At 39.3% G+C, this 20,937-nt stretch overlaps 1 protein-coding gene across 1 annotated transcript in view; it reads left to right on the top strand.

The window, feature by feature from the left end:
* LOC136839101 (tetratricopeptide repeat protein 17) overlaps nucleotides 1-20,937 on the top strand; it is a 234,977-nt gene that overhangs the window by 128,028 nt on the left and 86,012 nt on the right. The gene's annotated exons all lie outside the window — the stretch shown is intronic.

Genomic DNA, 20,937 nt, shown 5'->3' with positions numbered 1-20,937 from the left:
TGCCTGATTAAAGAGGTTGGACTGTACTTCTGTGTGTGCAGTTTTTCTGACCAGCTGTTTTTTATCCTTCCTGTTACATGTTCAAACCATCTCAGTCTTTTTTTCCAGCCTCTTGATGCCACATCAATCCCTCTTTTGTCGTACAATCTTTCCACCATACTCCAGCTGGGAATATTGATGTTCTGTGGTTACATCATTTCAAAATCTCCATTTTGCTGATCAGTACCCACATTTCTGCTGCACAGAGTAGCACAGGCCTTTATGTCTGCTTCTGCCAGAGATTTATGTCTTGGTTTGTATTGGTAGGTTTTTGTTTCCTAATATTAGCAGTTATGACTTGTACCATCGACGGATGGTCTCATTTGTTAATTTTTCATAAGTTGTATTTTAACAGAGATCTTTCACTTTGCTAAAGTCAGGAGATAAGGACAGTTGATCTTGGGATCGTGACTTCCGGAAATCTGTTCAACCTCGGAAGAAACTTGATCATAGTCCTTATTTCGACTTACTGAAGTTGGCGCTGTTCTGTTCTGTTTTCTCACACCCTTGAATAAGCAGATATCTTTGGTATCCGTTTACATATGGAAGCTTATGCCTTTCGCCATTCTACATGTTTCGAAGGTGATCAGTGAGATGGATCATTCCACTTCTATGGTCCTGTGGTTCCAGTATGATGCCTATGTTGCCTCCATAAAGACTAGACTTTCTGCTCAATGCCAACGACTCATTCATTAGCTTTGAGTTGGCCGAGAAACGGTGTCCAAATTGTCACTTCTCTGACTAGTGAGATGATCATGAGCATACTCTGCAACTTCCTGGTGGGCATCAGTACGTTTCCGGCCAGATCTTTCAAGGCCAGGGCCATCGTTCTGTCCGTCGCATTCAGGAAGAGCCTGTCAGTCGAGTACTAGGATGGAATATAATCGTGCAGATCACATTCATCTTTTTACTTTGGGACATTGCCTATAGGTCCTGGACTCCTTTTTCTTGGATCCTATGGTGGATGCTTAACAAGTCATATAGTTCACCCAGCTCGAGGGACAGGTTGCATCTTGTCTAAGGTGTGTGGGGGACTGGCCTCCTCCCTTTCTCCTATCTTCTTTCCTCTTCCAGTGGCCAGAGGAACAGTAAATGAGCCATCACATGCTGGATGGGCGTGCATGCAGGTGATTTAGATCACTGAGTATCCTATCTATAATCTAGCTACATTTGGATTGGTAGATGCAAATCCTTCCTTCCTCTCTAGCAAGGGGAGAGAGGGACTGACTGTGAGCAAACCAATTGGTTATTCTTAGCTTTATAGTCAGACACTGTGGGTTCATCCAAACCTTTTCGAATCAAGGATATTACATTCTTTTAATTTGAAATACAAAGTAATTTGTATTTTTCCAAATATACAAACCTGAGCTCTTTACAGAAAGGGCCCACCTGTTACCACCCCTCTTTCTCTTACCTGGGCCAAAAGGTGAACTGGGTAGAATTGAATGCACAACAATTTGGTGGGCGTTGCTTCCTTCCCTACCATCAGTAGCTGTTACCATAACCACCTTGCAAAAGTGTAACGGCTGGATTTCCAGCTTGCTGGATTTCCAGCTTGCTGGAAGTTTATCCCATATGCAGAGACCTCAGGTTTGTATGTTAGGAAAAATACAAATTATTTAAAAATTTGTCATTTTAATAGTTCACTGCCCAGTTTAATAGTTTAAACAACAAATATACCTTTAAACTATCATCCTAAAACACCTTAATATCATTTCAAAGTCATCTTACAACATTACCCTTAAAAATATATGGCTTACAGCTGTGTGTGTGAAAACTAATTGGTAAAATTTACAACAGTTGTTTAGCCTATATCTCGGTAAGTCGCCTATTACATGCAAAACATTATAGAAGATAACTTATTCTCGATCGTAAATACACCTGACGACACTTACCCGACCGAAATACAACAATTTCACAATCACACAATTTTGTCACCAAACGCAAGGCCCGCTCTCCACTAGTTCTTCCGGTCGCCACAGTACGTTGTTATGGTCGAGGGCATTTTGAAGGTTGGGTCAAAGGCTTGTACGTATGCACTGACCAGGTTGAGGTTACTGAACATGCACAGTTTTTTTCTAATTGACCTATCATATTCTCCGATTTAAATTTGATCCAGCCCAATCAATCATAGGCCTAGGATTATGCCCACGGCGGCTAAGGTTTGTCGACCTTGCTCTGAACTTGTCCATTTGATTTTCGTCCGCAAATGGAATGGATCTTTGCCTCAGTTGTGAATCAAGTATAGTTGATATTTCTGTATACTGGCAGTCCCCGGTTATCGGCAGGGGTTCCGTTCTGAGGGTGTGATGATAACCGAAAATTGCATATATGGTAGCCTAGCCTACACTATAAAATATACTCTTTACATACATGGTATAGTAATTATTAATACTGTATCAGCTAATTCTGGAGGCTCATGCAGAGTGACTTATGATAATTCAATACAAAGAGAAATTGAATAACAAACAAAAATTAGCTTAGCCTACACTATGGTATATTGTATACATACATGGTAGCATAGCCTACATTATACTGTACTCTATATTTGCATATCAGACACAAACGCTCAACATAATTTAATATGCATCTTTTCCATGGATTTTTTAAAATGTTATGCCGTAATTCACTGTATCCAGTAATAATGCACTGTACAGTATATATTGTTATATTGCCTTTGTATTAAAAATTTCATTCATAGCGATCAGTGTTTTGGGTTGAAATGTCATTTGATGTTTATTTCGCCATTTAACTCAATTCAGAGCGTGTTTTCGTTTCTAGTTACAAATGAATCTCTAGAGTTCAGATACTTATTTATAAGGGCAAAGGTTATTTTCAATATAGAAGTGTTTTAAGTCGAAATATAAGTAAAATACGTCTCGTTGTGAAATTAATTTATCCATTATTTTCGTTAATAGATGATGGTTGACGATGGCCATTTTGGGGGTCTTTGTTTTGTGTAAAAAAAATTCAAGATTCCGTTCGCTATTTTCACTTGATTTCATCATAGTACAAGCTTTACGTATTTATTGTTTATCAGCGTAAAAATAGCATTAATGTGTTCTTTCATGCCCAGTAGTTTTGATTAAAATACTTTCTCTCCCATTTTAATTACGATCGAGTTTCATCCATGCTGCTGATGCACGATAATTTACAGTATAGTCATTAGCAGCTGGAACATTGTTTTCTCAGCTTCAGCTACAACTTGCAGCTTAAATTTAGCAGTATATTTCCTTGCCGATCTTTTATCCATGCCGAATAAGAGTATATTGTAAAAATATATCAGTCCTATTCTACTTAACGTCATTTGTGCCGTAACGTACGGTAATTAACGATGGTTGAAATACAGGTAAGCGGCTGTTGTTATCCAATTCGGTTATAAGCAAAACAACAGTTTCTTGGTCGGTTGTTTATGGCTGTACGCATTTACGCAAGAGTATAACGTTACTAACAATACTTTTATCATTCTCTTTTACTTTTTTAACTAGAAGATGGGATAAAGAGATGGAGGAAAAGTTGTCTATTGTAATTTGGTCTCTCTCACTGCCTGATTACTCTGCTGCCTGCGCTGGCATGAAATTTGAAAATACCGGTATTAATTGCTTACCCCATTGCAAAATCGAATTATTGCGAGGTAAATTATCGTAACTCGAGCATTACCTGAGTATTTTAAAAGTTTTATCACAAAAAGTGCATTTAGTCATGAAAATGAGATGAAAATACAGTATTTAGTGAACATTTCTTAGTGAAAAATACCGCGAATGGGCAAATTTTCCGCAAATAATTGGTAGATACATTCCAAAGAGAAATCCGTGAATACGTGAGTCCGCGAATCGTGAGAACACGAATACGAGGGTTTACTATACTCACTTGCTGAATTGGGATAGATTCAGCAAGGTTAAAAAGGTCTATAGGACCACAGCGTGGATCCTACGATTTTATAATAATTGTAGGAGTTCAATCAGTATGAAGAGGCATGGTGAATTGACCTTGGAAGAACTCCAAGAGGCAAAGAATAAGACTATTGCCATCTTACAAAGGGAATATTTCCAAGAGGAATACGAGAGTTTGATGAAAGGGGTAAGAAAACCAAAACTAGCTCTCGTACACCGGTTGAAATTTTTACCTGGACAACGGGGTAATAAGGTGTAAGGGTAGACTAGAACACGCACACTTACCCGAATCTGTCAAGTTTCCCATACTATTGCCGAAGAGTTGCTATGTTACTCGGGTAATTATGAAAGAACATCATGATGCTAATGCTCATATGGGTGTAAATGCCATTGTGGCAATTGTCAGACAGGAGTTCTGGATCCCACAGATAAGGCAACTGACTAAGAGTATAATACACCTTTGTGTTATTTGTAGGAGAACGCAGGGGAGGCTGTATAGGTCCAATATTGTTCCTCCATTACCTGAGTTTAAGGTGCAATGTAAGCATTCTTTTAATACCACAGGCGTGGACTACACCAGCGCATTATGGGTTAAGGGAAAAGGACAAAGCCCTGAGAAGGCTTATATCATCTTATTTACATGCCCGATAACCAGAGGCATACATGTGGAGCTAATTGACAACCAGTCCTGGGACTTGTTCCTCATGAGTTTTAGAAAATTCTGTTGCAGAAGAGGTTTCCCAGCACTCATGTTGAGTGACAACGCCACTATGTTTGTATCGGCATCAGAATACCTTAAGACCATGTTGGAGAATCCCAGGTTAAAAGAACATCTGTTAGATATAAAGTGTAACTGGAAGTTCATTCCAGCGAGAGCACCATGGTTTGGTGCTATATGGGAAAGGCTGATAGGACTTCTGAAGTCATGCCTAAGAAAGATCATAGGCCAAAACTTCCTCAGTTTTGAGGAACTGACTTGTGTGTTGGTGGAGCTGGAAGGAATTATCAGTGACAGACCATTAAGTTACACACCCGGGGATTTGAATCAGTTGGAAATTCTAACCCCTAACCATTTGATCCTTGGACGAAAGCTTAAGTCCTTCCCAAGAGAAGTAATAAATTGGGAAGAGATCTCCGGTGACCCTACCTATGGACGGAGAGAGTTCACTGAGAAAAGATTCCTGTACGTATCCAAGTTGTGTGACGACTTGTGGAAGAGATGGGAAAGGGAGTATTTAACAACGTTAAGAGAGACCCACTGAGTAGGAATAGTGCATGGCTCTTGGCCCAGGGAAGGGGAAGTTGTCCTCATTCATGACGAGGGACCAAGGAGCAAGTGGAAGTTGGGCCAAGTGATCGAGTTACACAAGGGGAGAGACAGGGTCCCAAGAGTGGCTACTCTAAGAACGGCACATAGCCAGCTTATGAGACCTGTAATTAAGTTATACTCTTTAGAGCTGCGGCAGGAGATAAGGGAAACTAATCCTGTGACAGAAGGCGTTCAGTCAAGCACCCGCCCAAGTAGAAGGACTGCTCAAATAGCTGCAGAAGCCAGAAAAGCATTGGTAAGAACAGGACTGTTGTAAATAATTTAGGCACAAGGTTTCTTGCGGGAGAGTATGTCGAAACTTCGACAAGATAGATTGTACTTTTCCACAAGTTGTGGTATGGTTTTATGTATTCTTTTTAAATTTACATAAAGTGGAAATGCGTATTATGTAGAAGAAGGTTATTTTGTTATGTGTGTATTTAGTAATGAAAAGCGTTGTGTTAGCTGTTTTGTGTGCTTAATTGTAAGTATGCATGTAATAGTGCTTAACTACCGGTATCGGTTGTTGTCCTGTGGTTAGTCAAAGATTTGCTATCGGTCAAAGACGGCCGTGAAGTCAGTCTCTTCATAACCTTGATACAGAGTGGTTCGAGCTAGTGGGGACTCATGAATGCTGCCATAATTATCAGTGTCTACAAATCCGCTTAAGCATTCCTATTCATCTTAAGGTACATTTAGGGAAACTTTAGGAGATATGTGTATCTAAATGTAAGGAGAATTTCTTGAGGTGTGCTTTGGATGAGGGTTGTGAAATAGAGATTGTGCTCACGCCAATGTAACTACCGTATTTCAAGCTAGGAACACAGAATGCGCCAAGAGCTAGTTAATATCATTTGTTTAGTTCATATACACAACAACAATGTATTGATATAATCACAATTTGAACTAGCATAAGATTGAAGTAACCTGGGTGTCATAGCGTAAGACTTAGGCTACGATTTGGGTCAGTACATTTCAGATCGTTTAGGCTATACGATAACACTTGACGATTTGAAATGCTATACTTATTCTGAATGAGTCGGAATAATTTACAATGGTAGGCTGTTTCGTGATTTTTCGGGATTTTAACCCTTAAACACCGACTGGATGTATCGTAAGTCGACTAAAATTGTCTGTTGGGTGACGAGTGGATGTACCGTACGGCGACTACAAAAATTTTCAACCTTCGGTCAACTTTGACTTGACCGAAATGGTAAAAAAACGCAATTGTAAGCTAAAACTCTTACATTCTAGTAATATTCAATCATTTACCTTCATTTTGCAACAAATTGGAAGTCTCTAGCACAATATTTCGATTTATGGTGAATTTTGAAAAACTTTTTCCTTACATCCGGCGTGGTAACTCAACCTAAAAATTTCAGAAATTCTTCGTCATTTTGTCGTAATTTTTGCACGTTTATATTAGCCGTTACATAAGTTTTATATATGAAATTGTGTGCAATTTCATGTAAAATACAACTAAAATCAACCCATGATTGTAGCTTTTATCAGTTTGGAAATATTTTCATATAAATCACAATAAGTGCTAAAATTTCAACTCGGGTCAACTTTGACTTCGACAGAAATGGTCGAAAAATGCAATTGTAAGCTAAAAACTCTTACATTCTAGTAATATTCAATCATTTACCTTCATTTTGCAACAAATTGGAAGTCTCTAGCACAATATTTCAATTTATGGTGAATTTTTGAAAAAACTTTTTCCTTACGTCCACGCGCGGTACTCGGCCGAACATCTCAGAAATTCTTTCGTCACTTTGTTGTAATGTTTGCACCATTTTATATTAGTCATTACATAAAGTTTTATATATGAAAATGTGTGCAATTTCATGTAGAATACAATAAAAAATAACTCATGGTTGTAGCTTTTATCAGTTTTGAAATATTTTCATATCAATCACAATAAGTGCCAAAATTTCAACCTTCGGTCAACTTTGACTCGAGCGAAATTGTAAAAAAACGCAATTGTAAGCTAAAACTCTTACATTCTAGTAATATTCAATCATTTACCTTCATTTTGCAACAAATTGGAAGTCTCTAGCACAATATTTCGATTTATGGTGAATTTAAAAAAAAAAAAACTTTTTCCTTACGTCCGTGCGCGGTAACTCGGATGAACATCTCAGAAATTCTTTCGTCACTTTGTCGTAATGTTTGCACCGTTTTATATTAGTCGTTACATAAAGTTTTATATATGAAAATGTGCGCAATTTCATGTAGAATACAACAAAAAATAGCTCATGGTTGTAGCTTTTATCAGTTTTGAAATAGTTTCATATAAATCACGATAAGTGCCAAAATTTCAGCCTTCGGGTCAACTTTGACTTAATTTAAAATGGTTTAAAAACACAATTGTAAGCTAAAACTCTTACATTCTAGTAATATTCAATCATTTACCTTCATTTTGCAACAAATTGTTACATTCTAGTAATATTCAATCATTTACCTTCATTTTGCAACAGATTGGAAGTCTCTAGCACAATATTTCGATTTATGGTGAATTTTTGAAAAAAACTTTTTCCTTACATCCGCGCGGTAACTCGGCCAAACATCTCAGAAATTCTTTCGTCACTTTGTCATAAAGTTTGCACCGTTTTATATTAGTTGTTACATAAAGTTTTATATATGAAAATGTGTGCAATTTCATGTAGAATACAAAAAAAAATAACTCATGGTTGTAGCTTTTATCAGTTTTGAAATATTTTCATGTAAATCACGATAAATAGAAAAAATTTGACCTTCGGTCAACTTTAACTCGACTGAAATGGTCAAAAACTGCAATTGTAAGCTAAAACATTTACAGTCTAGTAATATTCAATCAATTACCTTCATTTTGCAACAAACGGGAAGTCTCTAGCACAATATTTCAATTTATGGTGAATTTTTGAAAAAAACTTTTTTTTTACGTCCGTGCATTACGAATTCATGCATCATTTTGTGATAATATTTTGTCAGTGGTGCTTTGATCATTTTACAATTTGTTATATACCAAAATCATCACAATTTAGTGTACAATACAAAGAAAAAAAAAACTCATTAGCTTTAACCGTTTTGCTCACAGCACGATTTGTATACAATTATACAGTATATGAAATTTTTTTTTTGCACTGTCATATATTTCAATATTTATATATGATAATGATATTTTTCTTCATTTCTGATGGTTGGCTACCAAACTTCAGGCAATGACAAAAAGGAGCCAAAATGAACTCTTAATCTTAAAACTAAGCTTGCTGTGATTTTTTGAAAAAACTTTTTTCTGCTTTGGCACTAACTCCCGAACGCCGCCGGCATACGGCAGACACTTTTGTAAATAGAGGCTCAGTGTTTAAGGGTTAATATAGCATTTTATTGATATATTGCTGTGTTTACATTGGTATTATTTGAAAATTAGCAAATCATTTTTGTATCACAAAAAATGTATTTAGTCACAAAAATAAAATGAATACAGTAATTAGTGAATATTGCTCTGCAAAAGATCCGCGTAATAGTGAATTTTCCGCTATATATTTGGAGATAAGTTCCACAGAAAAATCCGTGATTAACTGAAGGCACGATTGCTGATCCATGATCTAGCGGGGCCCACCATAATAATAATAATAATAATAATAATAATTTGACATTTTTATCAACCATTAGTCGTTATCTTTCAATTTCATCCATGTTGCAGTTACTCTCTTACTGTTCTCTCAACCTGTAGGTAACAGAAATGAAATATCCCTTCAAAGGCTTTCTCATCTATCCCGACAGTGTTCTCAACTCCCTTCAAGCACCTCTTATGACACCATCTGTTTACATTCGGTGCACGGGTTTACTGCACAGTTTTCCCTCAGAAACTACATGGCATTTTCATGATTGTACTTTTTCCTTTGCTTTGTTTTAAGTCACTGTAAGCTTTGTTTTCCTTACTGTACTTTAATTTTCAATTCTATCCTCTGCGTTCCACACTGCCACCTTTTGAACATTTTCATCCCCACAACCTCATCAATTGCTGTTAGCACTAGGTTTGGGAAGAGAGTTTCTGTTTGTGGGAAAGAGGAAGTTACAATGTCAGGGGACCACTAGTATTTGTATTGAGAAAACAAAGCACAAGTGATAAAGTGTTTACGTATTGTCTTTGCAATCCCCAAGCAAATAAATTTTCTTGGTACAGTTGATATTGCATTGCCAATTTATCATAAATTAGATGTGTTTAGGTTTTGGAAATGGAAAATTCTAAGTGTAATTTATAGGTGCTATCAGAAAGTACCTACATTTTTTTTTTCATCTTGCAGCTTAACCAAGATGATTTAAAAGGTTTATAGGAAGAGAGCTTATGTTTGCTTAATAGAAGAAGACACCATGTCTGGAGACCACATTGTGGCAAGTCTTATCTTTGATGGAGTATATGGTTGTGATAAACAGATCCTGGAGTGAGTGGTAATTAGTAATTAGGACTTGCCAATTTGTCATATCTGTGTGTTTAGAAGTACTGGAAGACAAAAGTAAATTTGATATGGTTTTACTATTTCTATAATTTTAATATGCAAGCCCTCTTATTACATAAAGTACAATGGTTCCTTAGCATAGGAATGATTCGATATTTGTATTTTAGTTACACAAAGTAAAATTTTTGAGCTAAAATTCGAGTTATGAGTTGTTTGGTGGAAAATGGAGCATGGCTGGCCGGGATTGAGGGAGGAGAGACGGGATCCCCTTGAGGAAACCGAAATGGTCGCAGTAGGCAAAGGTTGATAACAAAATCAGTTTTATTCACATTTTTCCAGGGATAATCAAAGGAATTGATAGTGTGTGTGTCCCCGATTGTGTGTCTGTGTGCGTGTCTGGCAGATGTGAAAACAATCCCTCACGTGTGTATGATTGTTGACATATTTTTTACACTTGGATCTTGAGGGCCAGAAGGAGATTAATTATGTCACAACACATCAACTTACTGTTGCCAAATGGCAGAATTTAAAATTATAATCCAATAAACATGAGGATTTTGCAAACAAATAAGTAATAAGTAAAGAATGCAAGTAAGAAAAGGAAAGAGAGATCAATTAACTTTTCATAAGGAAGCTGTTTAAAAAACAATCCAAGGTGCGCAGTGTGTTTGATGATGTGGGGATGAGTTACTTTTACAGTGCTAAAAATTGTAAAAAGGAAGTGTCACTTGATAGGTATTTTACCATAACAAAAAGAAGTGATTCGGGCGAATTGAGTGTAAATGAAAGAAGTGGGCGAAATTTTGTGAAAAGAGAAAAATCATCAGAGCCCAGCCCCCGTGGAAAGTCAGTTGGAAGCGGACCCCCATCTCTCACCCAGTAACCCACCAGCATCCCTTCCCTCTCTTCTCTACTGTCTCACTCAGTGCAGTCCAGAACACTCGCTGAAATAGGACTCTTTCGATTTTTTTTTTTTTTTGGTACCGTATTGTGTTTGATTGTTTTTACATTATATTATGGTAAATTTATTGTGAAATTCCCTTCTGTTATTTTTTTTATGTGAATTATTACTGCTTTTACATACATACAGTATTGTTTTGACTGTCTCTTCTCCTCTCCTCAACAGTATAAATGCTCCCTCCATCTGAAGTCAGCTGTACGTCACCGTACAGCTGTTGAATTTTATTGTGAAATGCTTTATTCTTTTATTTATTTTGTTGAATACAGGGTATGGTTATCATTAAACTATATATTGTGGTTGTGCATAAAATAATTGTATTAAAGTGGGTACAGAGGGTAGGTACGGGAGAAATTCATGTGTGGGACAGTTTAATTGAATTCCCATTGTTCTGTGTGGGAATACTATTTGGATTGATATACAGTGGGCCCCAACTTTTACACGCTTCACTTTTTCACACTTCACTTTGTTGTGGATTTTTGTGGAACATATCTTTCAATTTTACGTGCGAACTTTCACCAATTTGCGAATTTTTCTGTGGGCTGTATCTCTTAAATTATCACTAATTCGCTTTTTTTGTGTAGAGCAACATTGTGTTCACTAATTTTTTCACTAGAGGATATGTATACTGAGAGAGAGAGAGAGAGAGAGAGAGAGAGAGAGAGAGAGAGAGAGAGAGAGAGAGAGAGAGAGAGAGAGAGAGAGAGAGAGAGAGAGAGAGAGAGAGAGAGAGAACTGAGGTGTTTACATCAAAGTCTGAGCACAGTATAAATGGATTCTGTTAGTGAAAAGATGTATTAATATTTTGCTGTTTTTTTATTAAAGGATATATATACTGAGAGAGAGAGAGAGAGAGAGAGAGAGAGAGAGAGAGAGAGAGAGAGAGAGAGAGAGAGAGAGAGAGAGAACTGACATGTTTACATCATAGTCTAAGCACAGTAACCAGCTGGGGACGAGACTTGACAAATGTGGTTAAACTAACTACAGCTGGGGAGGAGAGTAAGAGTGTGTTGCCTACGTATGAAATTTGGACTTTAAATATTTTTACCATTATTAGAGATGAAACATCAACAGTGATAAATATTCTATTGTACTGTTATAACATGTGATATTCATAGTCGACTAAACTTGTAATGCAATACGGTACAATAAATCAAAGCAAAAAATATGGCAAAATGTACCTATGTATGCACTTGCTCAGTTGATCTAGATCCTGGCTTTATTTTCTTGTATTTTTTTATGCTTATGATACAGTAATTGATATTTCATTAAAGGATATGTACATTACAGTGCTGATATATGAGAGAGAGAGAGAGAGAGAGAGAGAGAGAGAGAGAGAGAGAGAGAGAGAGAGAGAGAGAGAGAGAGAGAGAGAGAGAGAGAGAGAGAAAACGATGAAACAAGAATTTTTTAATAAATTTATGGGAGATGGTGAGCACTAACCACAAAAGAACTGGGTCAAGTACGACGTAAACCAAGAACTTACCGCACTAAGTCATTTTTTTATCATAAATGTATTTGTATGTAATCACAAAAATACTAACATGACCTAACAAACCCAGTACAGGCAGTCCCCAGTTATCGCTGGGCTCGGTTATCGGCGATCCGGTTTATGGTGCTTATCTAGTGACAAAAACCAGCAATTTTTGGTGCCGAAAATTGCCGATTTCCGCTTATTGGCGCCGGTAATTGGGTATTGGCACCGATAACCAAAAATCACCAAAAAAGTGCTGAAAATCTGCAAAAATCACCGATTTTCAGTTATCATCACACTCTCAGAACAGATCCCCCGCTGATAAGCGGGAACTTCCTGTATTCTGTTTGGAGGAACGTGTCCTGTCATTCTAAACTACCCACATATTTTTAGATATGCTCTATACAGTAGTACTGTACTATCCTAAAATACACAATGTACTGTAAATATTTCAAAATCACCATACAACACAGCAGAATATCTTTAAAATGTACGTACATTATGTGCAGTCCAGTGCATGATGCCCAGAGTTACATTAGGCAAAAGAAAATGTGCATCTGAATTATAGTGGATACCTAAGAGTAACAGTTGTAGGCGGGTACTTAATGTTGTAGGTTATCTTAATGTTGTAAGATGACTTTCAAATGATATTGGGTGTTTTGGGATGGTAGTTTGAAGTATATTTTTGTTTGAACTGTCAAGTTGGCCGATGAACTGTTAAAGTAGGCAGTGATGAGCATTTTAGGGGTGTATATACTTAGGAGTAACAGTTGTAAGAGGGTAATATAAGATGACTTTGGGTGTTTTGGGGTGTTGGTTTGGGGTGTATTTTTGTTTGAGATATTAAATTGTTATATTATGATAATTTAACCCTTAAGGGATGAGCTAAATATATATTAAACACACCCTCAGACTGGGTAAACTTTAAGGTTAGCCAGTTTAAGAAAAAACACATCAGTGGAAAGAGGAAGATATGCCGTGCACATGGTATAAGAAAAAAATTCAAAAAATTTTTCCCTATCTTCCACGGGAAGTAGAAAGCGACTAATTACAAAAGTGTGGGGCCTCTTTACAAGACACTCGCAAAAATATGCTAATTTTACCAAGTTATACATGTTTTTCTAATGAATTATTTTATTTTATTTTGTAAAATTATAATTACAGCTCACACAGGATCATAGCAGATAAAAACTAAAATTACTAACAAATTCTGAGTATATTTGTTGTAAAATATTTACAAGATTTTTTATAAGTAGCTCACCAAGCAATTACATAGCTAACAGTTTCTATTACCCGCAGCTAAAATTTGAAATTCGCGGTAGCAATTCTTTTGTTTTTGTTATGGTGTAGGTAACTAACCCCGCCCACTTTCGGGAAAAAGAGGAACAACTGAGCAAACGGTTGCAAAATGTTTTTGCCAGCTTCCGACGATGGTTGTGAGCAGCAGCTGGATTTGAAATTCTCGGACTTTACTGTTATGGTTATCGACTATTTGGTGAAGTATTTTGCTTTTGGTAGCCTCTCAGCAACTTAGATATTTAGGTTTTCTTGGAATAACCTGATTGTGACTAATATTTAGTTGGACTTTTGCTGACTGTTCTACTTGTATCACAGACAATGTCTGACACAAGTTCGAGTAGTATTCGTTATTGCAGGGAAGGATGCAATACGAGAGTTACATCAGCTAAGTATGATTGTCATACTAAGTGTACTACTTGCAGGGGTCAAGTATGTTCAGTTGAGTTATCTTGTGCTGAATGTAGTGATTGGGACCTTAAAAAAATGGAAGACATTGAGTTCTCACTTGACTAAGTTGGAGAGAAATAGAAAGAAAAGTGACGAATAGGAATGACAAAAGTTTAGCTAGTCAGGAGTTGGCTTGATCTTCTGTTGATTTACCAGTTTTACCTCTTTTGGCTTTGTCTCTTATTACAAGTCCTGCTTCTATCCCACCTGTTCCTTTACCCAGCTCCCCTGCTCCCAAACCCGATGCCATTGCCATCCTTGAGCATAAGTTCAATGGTAAATTTGGTATGTTGGCGTATACCAGTGGCTCAGATTAATGTGTCTGTCTGTTCTTTTATGGAAAATAAGAAAGGAACAAGTGAAAGTGCTGTGTTTGTGGAGGAGCTGGCTACTTGGCCCGTTGATTATCGTAGGCGAAGGTCACTGGCATACTCCCCTGCACCAAGGAGAAGCTATACTGGGAGCCCAAGGGAGGTTGGTTGGGTCTGCCCCCGGGTAGTCGGCCCCTCAGTCGCGCCTGGCACCAGTTCCCAGGTGGTGTCAAACAGTCAGTGGAAAGGTGTCTTCCATAGTGTGCATAACTTTTCCTCTAGCTTGGATGCTTCCAGCCCCGAACAGAGGTGCCAGTGGCGTAGCAGTGATAAATCGAGACTTGAAAAGATCTGCGGTTGATGTGTTTTGCACCCTCAGGTGCCGGAGAAAAGAGTCAAGGAGGCAGTCCCTTCCTATAGTTTCTGGGATACTGTAGTCCAGAAAAGTTCTCGCAAGTGTGTGTAGAGGGAGAAAGGCAAGTGTTGGTGCTGAGAACTGTCTTGAAGAGTAAGCGATCTTTAACATCAGTGCACGTTTCAACTGACGAACCTCCTTTGGCTCCTGATTGGCCAGTAGTTGACGAGCTCCTGCTGGTGTCAAAGTGAGCAGTGTCTACCAATAGTGCAGTCACTTTCAAGCGTTCTTTCGCTCCCGAGTTCTCTTCAAGTGACAAGCGCCCAGTTGCTCCCAATCCAGATCACCCAGTTGCTCCTGAGCAACCAGTAGCACCTGAGAGTTCAGTAGCTTCTAAGCACCCATCTGCACCTGTTTGTACGGATTCATTTGGACATTCTTCCAAGCATTTGACTTCCAGGCCAGAGTTTGTGGCGCCATCCCCCTTGTAACGAGCGTCTACGACCTCAGACCATCACTTGCGCCTATACAGTGACGCCTAGACGATATTCTAGCTATTTTGAAGAAACCTGCAAACCCTTCGCCTACTAAAGACTTGTCTTTTTCGCCATTATCTGCGACGGAAGAGGAAGATGACAAGGATAAGGAAGCAGACTCTCCTCCTTCAGCTTTATGCATTGCTGCTTAATTTTCTGCTTCGAAGTTTCCCTTCTTTTTTTTCTCTCTTTCTGCCCTTGCTTCTCCTGCATCCACTTTTCAGATGAGTTGTGTTACTATTGAATCATCAAGACTTCTTAATATGGTACTCTTGACTTCGGCCAGGAAGCGCTTAATGAGGTCGAGACCTGGCTCGGGGATAAGAGGGAACAAGGAAAATACAACTTTAGTTACCCTCCTTCTTGTCGTCTTAGAGAAGATATTCATGTTATGCTACTGGAGAAGTGCCTTCCTTAGGGGCGGTTGCCTCCTCCCAAGGGGACTTCTCAGGCCGCATTGCGGCCAAAGTTATGTTCTCTTCATTGGAGTTAGATCACATGATGAAGAACCTCTTCAAAGTATTCGAGATCGTGAGTTTTTTGGACTGGTTGGTAGGCGCCCTCACATGTAAAGTTCAGGAATACAACGCCTTGCCTACGGATTTTTCTTGGAGTTCTTTCATGTATGGATAAAGGGATAAGGGATGTAGCACAGGAATAAGCTTCAATCTTCACCATGGGAGTCTTAAAGAAGAGAGAGTTATTGTGTTCTTACACCTCTAAAGGAGTTACCTTGATTCAGAGGTCGGCACTTCTTTTTTCTCCCCTTTCGAGAGACAGTTTGTTCCCTCCGTCAGTAGTCAACGAAATTTCTTCTGCTTTACAGAAGAAATCTACTCATGATCCTCTAGAGATGTCATTGAGGTACCCTAAGGAAACTCCTGTTAATTTTAAGTTTTCATCTCTACAACCCTTTCCCTTTCGTGGTGGTAGGCAGAGATCTTCCTCAAGAGCAAGACCAAACATGCGGCTCTAGTCTCAGACTATTAAGGAGTCCACCTCTAAACCGTCTTCATGAAAATGAATTGAGTGTCCTCCGTACTCCAGTAGGTGCCAGGCTCTTTCAGTATTGGGAGAAATGGAACAAGAGAGGGCCGGAGCAGTTGGTTGTGGAAGTTGTGAGGAATGGCTATGAGATCCCCTTTCTAGAAAGACCTCCCTTAGTCAAGATGCCGATCGCCTTAACTGCCTACTCCAAGAGTTTGAGATTTTCAGCCCTTGCAAGAGAAGTTGCATCTCTCCTCAAGAAGAAAGCAATAGAGGTAGTCCTAAACGTAAATTCAGAAGGGTTCTACAATCGGCTTTTTGTGGTCCCGAAGTCATCAGGAGGATGGAGGCCGGTTCTAGATGTGAGCACCTTAAATGTCTTTATTCAGAAGACAAAATTCTGAATGGAGACAACCCGTTTGATCCTATCATCCATTCGGCAAGGAGACTGGATGGTCTCAATAGACCTACAAGATGCCTACTTCCACATCCCGTTGCACCTGGACTCAAAAATATCTGAGATTTGTTTTTCAGGACCAAGTGTTCCAGTTCTGGGCCCTATGCTTCGGGCTATCAACAGCCCCTCAAGTCTTCACACATATTCTTTCTCCCCTGGCAGGTTGGCTCCACCTGATGGGTATCAACAAAGCGTTCTATTTGAGCAACTTGACTCTTCACTCCATGTCGAAGGCACAATGTATGGAGGACCTTCAGAAAACCTTACTTCTTGCCCAAGACCTGGGCTTGCTAATAAATCACCAGAAATCTCATATGGCTCCTTCACAGGAGATAGTATATTTGGGAATGGCTGTCAATTCTCATCTTTTTCGGGCTTTTCCCTCTCCGCAAAGAGTAAAGTTGTGCCTACAGAAGATAGACGAAATGCTTTGCCTCCAGACTCGTTCGGTGAACAAGTGGATTGGTCTCCTAGAGACGTTGGCTTCCATGGAACAGTTTGTCTCCCTAGGGAGACTTCATATGAGGGTGTTCAGTTTTTCTTAAGGGAAAAATGGGACGGGAAAAGATTTCCGGGTTCCTTCACGTTCCTGGTGACGCAAGAAATCAAGAGACACCTGCTTTGGTGGAAGTCAAGAGACTGGTTGCTGGAAGGAAAGTCTGTTTCCGCAGAGCCCAGACCTAAACTTTTATGCCGATACATCAGACCTGGGTTGGGGAACCCTTATAAGGAACAAAGAGATCTCCAGAATGTGGTTGAGAGATCAGGTGGGTTGGCACATAAACGTCAAAGAATTAAAGGCAATCCACTTGGGTCAGATTGCTTTTTCATCGGAGGTATACGGAAGGACGGTAGCAGTCCACTCAGACAACACGACGGCCCTAGCATATATAAGCAAACAAGGAGGAACTCGTTCTTTTCCCCTCTGCGAGGCAGCGAGGGACCTCCTGCTAGGGGCAGACCAAAGTTGTAGGGTTATTGACCGGGTTTGTCCTGGTCAAACTGAATGTGTTGGCAGATCAGCTAAGCCAACAGAACCAAGTAATCTCCACAGAATGGACTCTCGATCCATTGGTCTGTCTAGACCTGTGGAGACTGTGGGGAAAGCCAGTGTTGGATCTCTTCGCGACGCCGAGGAATCATCGGCTACCTCTTTTCTGCTCTCCAGTGCCGGATTCGCAAGCTTGGGCCACGGATGCCATGCTTCTCAACTGGTCCAACAAGTTCCTGTATGCCTTCCCTCCCTTCGGGATGATAAGGGATGTACTAAACAAGTTTTGCGTACACCAGTGTTTGTCGATGATTCTGGTAGCTCCCTTTTGGCCCTTGAGGGAATGGTTCCCAGACCTTTCTCAGAAGAGAAAGCTTCACAGACAAGCCCACTTCAGGTACTTTCATTAAGGTTTGTCTTCTCTGGCTCTGATAGGATTCAGACTGTCAAAAGACTCCTCAGAGCAAAGGGTTTTTCGAGAGAAGCTGCGGAGGCTATTTCGAAATGTGGACATCGATCCTTAGCTAACGTCTACCAGAGCAAGTGGTCAGTTTTCCGAAGTTGGTGCAAAAGTAATAGAATCTCTTCTTCTAAAACAATGTTGACAGAGACTGTAGACTTTCTTTTATTCTTAAGGAACTCTAAGAGCTTATCCTCTTCGACCATAAAAGGCTACAGAGCAATGTTGAGCTCTGTGTTCAGACATAAGGATCCGGATATATCTTCAAATCAAGACTTTTCAGACCTCATTTGGTCTTTTGACACTAAGAAACAAAAGCACTCAGAACTTGTTTCTTGGAATCTGGACGAAGTCCTTAAGTGGCTCTCCGGGCCCCCGTTCAAGCCACTGAACTTAGCCTCATCCAGAAACTGGACGAAATTATCTTCTAAGGATGGAGAATATTAGGGGTCCATTTAGCAACCTTTGGACTTTGGTTAAGGATCCATCTCGTGCTCTTACAAAGAATGCTCTGTCCTTCTTGAGGGATACCATTCGTGAAGCACACTTGCAATTGAGAGAGGAGGATTGTCCCATCTTGAAGTCAGATCCGTGGCCACTTCATTAGCTTTTAAATACAATCTCTCACTTTGCAATACTTCAAGCGACTTACTGGAGGTGCAGGTCGCATTTTGCCTCGCATTACCCCAAAAGATGGAAGCGACTTCCATTGCAGCACCTAGACCTTATTGATGGCTGGCATGGTATTGGGGGAGGGAATATAGGAAGCATTCCTTCCTTCCTCGTCTCTTCGCCTTGGTTAATGGTGTCGAGTTCTAGGGAAGTTTTGGGGTACTTTGAAGCTCTTCGTTGGGTGAGTCGGTAGAGCTGCGGACTGTCACTCGATGGGCTGGAGTTCAATTCCCCGGCCGGTTGATGAAGAGTTAGAGGAATGTATTTCTGGTGATAGAAATTCATTTCGCTATAATGTGGTTCGGATTCCACAATAAGCTGTAGGTCCGTTGCTAAGCAACCAGGTGGTTCTTAGCCGTAAAAATAAGTCTAATCCTTCGGGCCAGCCCTAGGAGAGCTGTTAATCAGCTCAGTGGTCTGGTAAAACTAAGGTATACTTATTTTTTGGGGTACTTTGTGCTTGGATACCCCCTCTTTTTAGTGGTAGGTGGTGGTGTTTTAATGTTTTATGGTGTAGGTAACGGTGTTTTATTTATCTGGTTTTTTATGGTACTGTGCCCTGGTCAGGGGCAAAATTTTTTGGTACAGTCAGTCCCCATTGTTGGTGGGGGTTTTGTTCTGACGGTGTGACGATAAGCGAAAATCACCGATAACCAAAAATCTGTGATTTTCTGCTATTTTCTACACATTTCAGCGATTTTCGGCACTTATCGGCACCGATAAGCCCCGAAAATCACCATTATTGGTGCCTCTGTTAGGTATGTATTGGTGCCAGTATACGATTATCGACTCCGATAAGCGGAAATCGGTGCATATTGGTGCTGAAAATTGCCGATTTTCATCGCTAGACAAGCCCCGAAAACTGGATCGCTGATAACTGGGGACTACCTGTGCTTCATTTAGCGTTTGGAAATGTTCTTCGATGTGAAGCTCTCACTGTTGTAGCAAACAACCCTTGGCCATACAGCCACATCTCTACGGTTAAGATGAGCACACAACCAGAGGCAGTAACTTCCTGCTGATACTCTCTTACCAGGTAAGGAAACAATAAGCATTTTTAGTAATGCTAGCAGGCATTAACTCCCTTAATTCAATAACAGTCCACCTCCTGTCAATGTGGGAATCAGCTATGTAATTACTTGGTAATTTACTTATATAAAAATGACATTTTTTTATAAAATAAGATTTTATATATATTTACCAAGTAATTACAGAGTGGGAGCCCACCAGCCTCCCCTCACATGGACATTAAGCATAAACATATTGAAGCCCCCTGCTCGGTTGTTCCTCTTTTTCCCGAAAGTGGGCGTGGTTAGTTGCCTAGATCGTAAAGAAAACAGAATCGCTACAGTGAATTTCAAATTTTAGCTGCTGGTTAATAGAAACTTAGTTATGTATTACCTGTAAGTATATATAAAATCTTATTTTATCATAAAAATGTCATTTTACTGAGATGGGGAGATACAGCAACTTTTTGTGTGGTGTAAATGTTTTTTCTAATATTTTTTTGTACTTTTCTTTGCAAAATGACAATTGTAGCTGACATACTATTATAAAAGATAAGAACTAAAACCAACAGCAATCTCTGGGTATATTTATAAGATGTCGTGGGATAGAGAGGGGGAATACATTCCCCCATCAAGTCTCAAGGCACACTAATCCCCCCCTCTGTCCTGTGTTGAGCTACACAGTTGCCTCAAGTCATTTATTGACCAGTGAAGTGCTATGAACATCTTTCCTGCTAAATTCATCCAAATCTTATGGCGTGTAATATTAATACTTGTATGAGTTAGCCCGTCCATCACTCAAAACCTGTTATTGGTACTCATATGATGATGCCCAACCTTTTAAGGGTTAAGGTATATTTTTGTTTTGAACTGTTGAAGTAGGTAGTGAATTGTTAAAATAGGCAGTTATAAGCATTTTACTTTAAGGGGTGCAGGGTATTTGGCAGTTATAAGTGTTTTTAGAGGGGATTTTGCATTTCCGCAGTGGTTTCTGGAACCTATCCCCGTGAAAAAGTGAGGGTCTATAGTACTAACATTTAGATGTACAAATTGGAATTTGGAACTAGTAAATTCTTATACCGAGGAGCCACTGTACTTATTTTGTCATCCTCTATAGAACTGTATCAAAGGCTAATGAGTGGCTTTTCTACAACCTGTTAGAAATGTTCCATCCAGTGGGTTATTGCAGTAAAATTTTGTGTTGTCATCTTGACGTCCATTTGGCGGATGGTTAAACCTTGGATAGTTTTCACAGCCTTAGGTATAATATAGAATGAGGGGGGATACTTATCATTTA

The sequence above is a fragment of the Macrobrachium rosenbergii genome, chromosome 1 (assembly GCF_040412425.1).
Source record: "Macrobrachium rosenbergii isolate ZJJX-2024 chromosome 1, ASM4041242v1, whole genome shotgun sequence".
Taxonomy (NCBI): Eukaryota; Metazoa; Arthropoda; class Malacostraca; order Decapoda; family Palaemonidae; genus Macrobrachium; species Macrobrachium rosenbergii.
The sequence above is the reverse complement of the archived record's forward strand: the minus strand, read 5'-3'. Positions and strand labels throughout refer to the sequence as shown.